Source organism: Arachis ipaensis, chromosome B1, assembly GCF_059453495.1.
Source record: "Arachis ipaensis isolate K30076 ecotype BB chromosome B1, ASM5945349v1, whole genome shotgun sequence".
NCBI lineage: Eukaryota > Viridiplantae > Streptophyta > Magnoliopsida > Fabales > Fabaceae > Arachis > Arachis ipaensis.
In genome coordinates this window covers 126,644,331-126,650,073 of record NC_142436.1, presented here as the reverse complement: position 1 = coordinate 126,650,073, position 5,743 = coordinate 126,644,331, and the positions used below count along the sequence as shown (strand labels likewise).

The 5,743-nt window shown below is 40.9% G+C and overlaps 1 non-coding gene across 1 annotated transcript; it reads left to right on the top strand.

Annotated features, from left to right (window-relative positions):
* The first annotated feature begins 4,589 nt into the window (after positions 1 to 4,589).
* On the top strand, positions 4,590 to 4,697 carry LOC148578290 (small nucleolar RNA R71). Its single transcript, XR_015903622.1, has one exon. It is a non-coding gene; the product is annotated as a small nucleolar RNA R71 (small nucleolar RNA).
* The last annotated feature ends 1,046 nt before the right edge of the window (positions 4,698 to 5,743 follow it).

Here is a 5,743-nt window from a genome sequence, read left to right as displayed (position 1 = left end):
AGCACTTTGTTTTCCAGTATTACCACCGGATACATAAATGCCACAGACACATAATTGGGTGAACCTTTTCAGATTGTGACTCAGCTTTGCTAAAGTCCCCAATTAGAGGTGTCCAGGGTTCTTAAGCACACTCTTTGTTTTTGCTTTGGACCTTGACTTTAACCGCTCAGTCTCAAGTTTTCACTTGACACCTACACGCCACAAGCACATGGTTAGGGACAACTTGGTTTAGCCGCTTAGACCAGGATTTTATTCCTTTAGGCCCTCCTATCCACTGATGCTCAAAGCCTTGGGATCCTTTTTAATTGCCCTTGCCTTTTGGTTTTAAGGGTTATTGGCTTTTTGCTCTTGCCTCTTGGTTTTAAGAGCTTTTGGCTTTTTCTGCTTGCTTTTTCTTTCTATTATTTTTTTCGCCTATATTTTTTTTTCTGCAAGCTTTGTTCTTTGCTGCTTTTTCTTACTTCAAGAATCATTTTTATGATTTTTCAGATTATCAAATAACATGTCTCCTAGTCATCATTCTTTCCAGAGCCAACATATTTAACATTCTTAAACAACAACTTCAAAAGAAATATGCACTGTTCAATCATACATTCAGAAAACAAGAAGCATTGCCACCACATCAATATAATTAAGCTAAGTTCAAGGATAAATTCGAAACTCATGTACTTCTTGTTCTTTTGAATTAAAACATTTTTCATTTAAGAGAGGTGATGGAGTCATAGGACATTTATAACTTTAAGACATAGTTACTACTACTAATGATCATGTAATGAAGACACAAACATAGATAAGCACATAACATAGAAAACGAAAAACAGAAGAAAGAAGAACAAGGAATGAATCCACCTTAGTGATGGTGGCGTTTCCTTCTTGAGGAACCAATGATGTCCTTGAGCTCTTCTATGTCTCTTCCTTGTCTTTGTTGCTCCTCCCTCATTTCTTTTTGATATTCTCTTATTTCATGAAGCATGATGGAGTGCTCTTGATGTTCCACCCTTAGTTGTCCCATATTGGAACTCAATTCTCCTAGGGAGGTGTTGATTTGCTCCCAATAGTTTTGTGGAGGAAAGTGCATTTGAGGCATCTCAGGTATCTCATGGTAATGAGCTTCTTGCGCCTCTTGAGCTCCATGACTGGGCTCTCTTGCTTGCTCCATCTTTTTTTTAGTGATGGGCTTGTCCTCTTTAATGAGGGTATCTCCTTCTATGAAAGCTCCAGCTGAGTAACATAGATGGCAAATGAGGTGAGGGAAGGCTAACCTTGCCATAGTGGAGGACTTGTCAGCCACCTTGTAGAGTTCTTGAGGTATAATCTCATGAACTTCCACCTCTTCTCCAATCATGATGCTATGGATCATGATGGCCCGGTCTATAGTAACTTCAGACCGGTTGCTAGTGGGAATGATTGAGCATTGAATGTACTCCAACCATCCTCTAGCCACAGGCTTGAGGTCCAATCTTCTTAGTTGAACCGGCTTGCCTTTGGAGTCAACCTTCCATTGAGCTCCTTCTACACATATGTCCATAAGGACTTGGTCCAACCTTTGATCAAAGTTGACTCTCCTTGTGTAGGGGCGTGCGTTCTCTTCCATGTTTGGCAAGTTGAACGCCAACCTCACATTTTCCGGACTAAAATCTAAGTATTTCCCCCGAACCATTGTAACATAGTTCTTTGGATCCGGGTTCTTACTTTGATCATGGTTCTTGGTGATCCATGCATTGGCATAGAACTCTTGAACCATTAGGATGCCGACTTGTTGGATGGGTTTTGTTAGGACTTCCCAACCTCTTCTTTGAATCTCATGTCGGATCTCCGGATACTCATTTCTTTTGAGTTGGAAGGGGACCTCGGGGATCACCTTCTTCTTGGCCACAACATCATAGAAGTGGTCTTGATGGGCTTTGGAGATGAACCTTTCCATCTCCCATGACTCGGATGTGGAAACTTTTGTCTTCCCTTTCCCCTTTCTAGAGGATTCTCCGGTCTTAGGTGCCATCAATGGTAATGGAAAAACAAAAAAGCTATGCTTTTACCACACCAAACTTAGAATATTGCTCGCCCTCGAGCAATAAACAAAATAATAGAAGAAGAAGAAGAAGAAATATGGAGAGGGAGAGGGAGATGTGGTTTCGGCCAAGAAGAGTGTAGAGGGGTGTGTTGTGTGAGTTTGATGAAGAATGGGGGTCTTTATATAGGGAAGGGAGGGGGGGTTAAGGTTCGGCCATATGGGTGGGTTTGGGTGGAAAATTGGTTTTGAATTTTGAAGGTAGGTGGAGTTTATGAGGTAGGTTTATGGGGAAGAGTGGATGGATGTGAGTGGTGAAGAGGTGATGGGGAAGAGAGTTTGAGGTGATTGGTGAAGGGTTTTTGGGGAAGAGTGTTTATGGGGTTGTGTGAAAGAGAGTGGTGAGAAGAAGTAAGTGGAGGTAGGTGGGGATCCTGTGGGGTCCACAGATCCTGAGGTGTTCAAGGATTTACATCCCTGCACCCATTAGGCATGTAAAAATGCCTTTGTACCCAACTCTGGGCGTTCATCGCCAGGTTGGTGGCCATTTTGGGCGTTCAACGCCCATTTGTGTGCCATTTCTGGCGTTGAACGCCAGAACCATGCCTGTTCTGGCGTTCAGCGCCCAGAAGCTGCCCATTTTGGGCGTTCAGCGCCAGAACCATGCTCTGTTCTGGCGCTGAACGCCAGACAGATGCTCCTCCAGGGTGTGATTTTTCTTCTGCTGTTTTTGATTCCGTTTTCAATTTTTATATTTATTTTGTGACTCCACATGATCATGAACTTACAAAGACATATAACTAAGAAAAAATAGAGTTAGATAAATACAAATTGGTTGCCTCCCAACAAGCGCTTCTTTAATGTCAATAGCTTGACAGTGGGCTCTCATGGAGCCTCACAGATGTGCAGAGCTTTGTTGAGACTCTCCAACACCAAACTTAGAGTTTGGATATGGGAGTTCAACACCAAACTTAGAGTTTGGTTGTGGCCTTCCAACACCAAACTTAGAGTTTGACTGTGGGGGCTCTGGTTGACTCTGCTTTGAGAGAAGCTTTTTCTGCTTCCTCTCCATGGTTGCAGAGGGAGATTCTTGAGTTTTAAACACAAGGGAGTACTCATTCCATTGAAGGACTATTTCACCTCTGTCAACATCAATCACAGCTCTTACTGTGGCCAGGAAAGGTCTTCCTAGGATGATGGATTCATCCTCTTCCTTTCCAGTATCCAGGACTATGAAATCAGTAGGGATGTAAAGGCCTTCAACCTTTACTAACACGTCCTCTACTTGTCCATAAGCCTGTTTTCTTGAACTGTCTGCCATCTCTAATGAGATTTTAGCAGCTTGCACCCCATAGATTCCCAGTTTCTCTATTACAGAGAGGGGCATGAGGTTTATTCCTGAACCAAGGTCACACAGAGCCTTAAAGATCATGGTGCCTATGGTGCAGGGTATTATGAACTTTCCAGGATCCTGTCTCTTCTGAGGCAATGTCAGTTGATCCAGATCACTTAGTTCATTGATGAACAAGGGAGGTTCAACTTCCCAAGTATCAATGCCAAATAATTTGGCATTCAGCTTCATGATTGCACCAAGAAACTTGGCAGTTTGCTCTTCAGTAACATCCTCATTCTCTTCAGAAGAGGAATACTCATCAGAGCTCATGAAGGGCATAAGGAGGTTCAATGGAATCTCTATGGTCTCTAGATGAGTCTCAGAGTCCTTTGATTCCTCAGAGGGAAGCTCCTTATTGATCACTGGACGTCCCAGGAGGTCTTCCTCCTTGGGATTCACGTCCTCTCCTTCCCTTACAGGTTCGGCCATGGTGCTTATGTCAATGGCCTTGCACTCTCCTTTTGGGTTCTCTTCTGTATTGCTTGGGAGAGTACTAGGAGGGATTTCAGTGATCCTTTTACTCAGCTGGCCCACTTGTGCTTCCAGATTTCTAATGGAAGACCTTGTTTCATTCATGAAACTTACAGTGGCCTTAGATAGATCAGAGACTAGATTTGCTAAATTAGAAGCATTTTGTTTAGAGTTCTCTGTCTGTTGCTGAGTGGATGATGGAAAAGGTTTATTATTGTTAAACCTGTTTCTTCCACCATTATTAAAGCCTTGTTGAGGCTTTTGATCCTTCCATGAGAAATTTGGATGATTTTTCCATGATGAGTTATAGGTGTTTCCATAAGGTTCACCTAAATAATTTACCTCTACTATTGCAGGGTTCTCAGGATCATAAGCTTCTTCTTCAGAAGATGCCTCTTGAGTACTGTTGGATGCAGCTTGCATTCCATGTAGACTCTGAGAGATCATATTGACTTGCTGAGTCAATATTTTATTCTGAGCCAATATGGCATTCAGAGTATCAACCTCAAGAACTCCCTTCTTCATAGGCGTCCCATTACTCACAGGATTCCTTTCAGAAGTGTACATGAACTGGTTATTAGCAACCATGTCAATGAGTTCTTGAGCTTCTGCAGCCGTTTTCTTTAGGTGAATGGATCCACTTGCAAAAGTATCCAATGACATCTTTGATAGCTCAGATAAACCATCATAGAATATATCCAGGATGGTCTATTCTGAAAGCATGTCAGAAGGACACTTTTTGGTCAACTGTTTGTATCTTTCCCAAGCTTCATAGAGGGATTCACCTTCTTTTTGTCTGAAGGTTTGAACATCAGCTCTAAGCTTGCTCAGCTTTTGAGGAGGAAAGTACTTGGCTAAGAAAGCCGTGACCAGCTTATCCCAAGAGTTCAGGCTGTCTTTGGATTGAGAATCCAACCATAATCTAGCTCTGTCTCTTACAGCAAAAGGGAAAAGCATGAGCCTGTAGACTTCGGGATCTACTCCATTAGTCTTAACAGTATCACATATCTGCCAGAATTCAGTTAAGAACTGAAAAGGATCTTCAGATGGAAGTCCATGAAACTTGCAGTTCTGCTGCATCAGAGAAACTAATTGAGGTTTCAGCTCAAAGTTGTTTGCTCCAATGGCAGGAATGGAGATGCTTCTTCCATGTAAATTGGAATTAGGTGCAGTAAAGTCACCAAGCATCTTCCTTACATTATTATTATTTTCGGCTGCCATCTCCTCTTCCTGTTCGAAAATTCCTGAAAGGTTATCTCTGGATTGTTGTATTTTAGCTTCTCTTAATTTTTTCTTCAGAGTCCTTTCAGGTTCTGGATCTGCTTCCACAAGAATGTTCATATCCTTGCTCCTGCTCATATGACAAAGAAGAGGGCACAGAAAAATAATAATAATAATAATAGAGATCCTTTATACCACAGTATAGGGATCCCTGTGTGAGTAGAAGAAGAGGGGGAGACAAAGAATGTAATATAATGGAAGAAACACAACTGTGAGGAGGCTAGATATGTGAGATGAGATGTTAGGATATGAATGAATAAATAGAATGAGATGGGAGAGGGAGAATTTTCGAAAATAATTTTTTTTGAAAAAGATTTAGTGATTTTCGAAAATGGTTTTTGAAAAATGTTAGTAATTTTCGAAAATTTTTAAAATCAAAAATAAAAAATAAGAATAATTAGTTAATTAAAAAGAAATTTTTGAAAAAGAGGGAAGATATTTTCGAAAATTAGAGAGAGAGAGTTAGTTAGGTAGTTTTGAAAAAGTTAAGAAACAAACAAAAAGTTAGTTAGTTAGTTGAAACAATTTTTGAAAAGATAAGAAGTTAGGAAGTTAGAAAAGATATTTTGAAAAGATATTTTTGAAAAAGA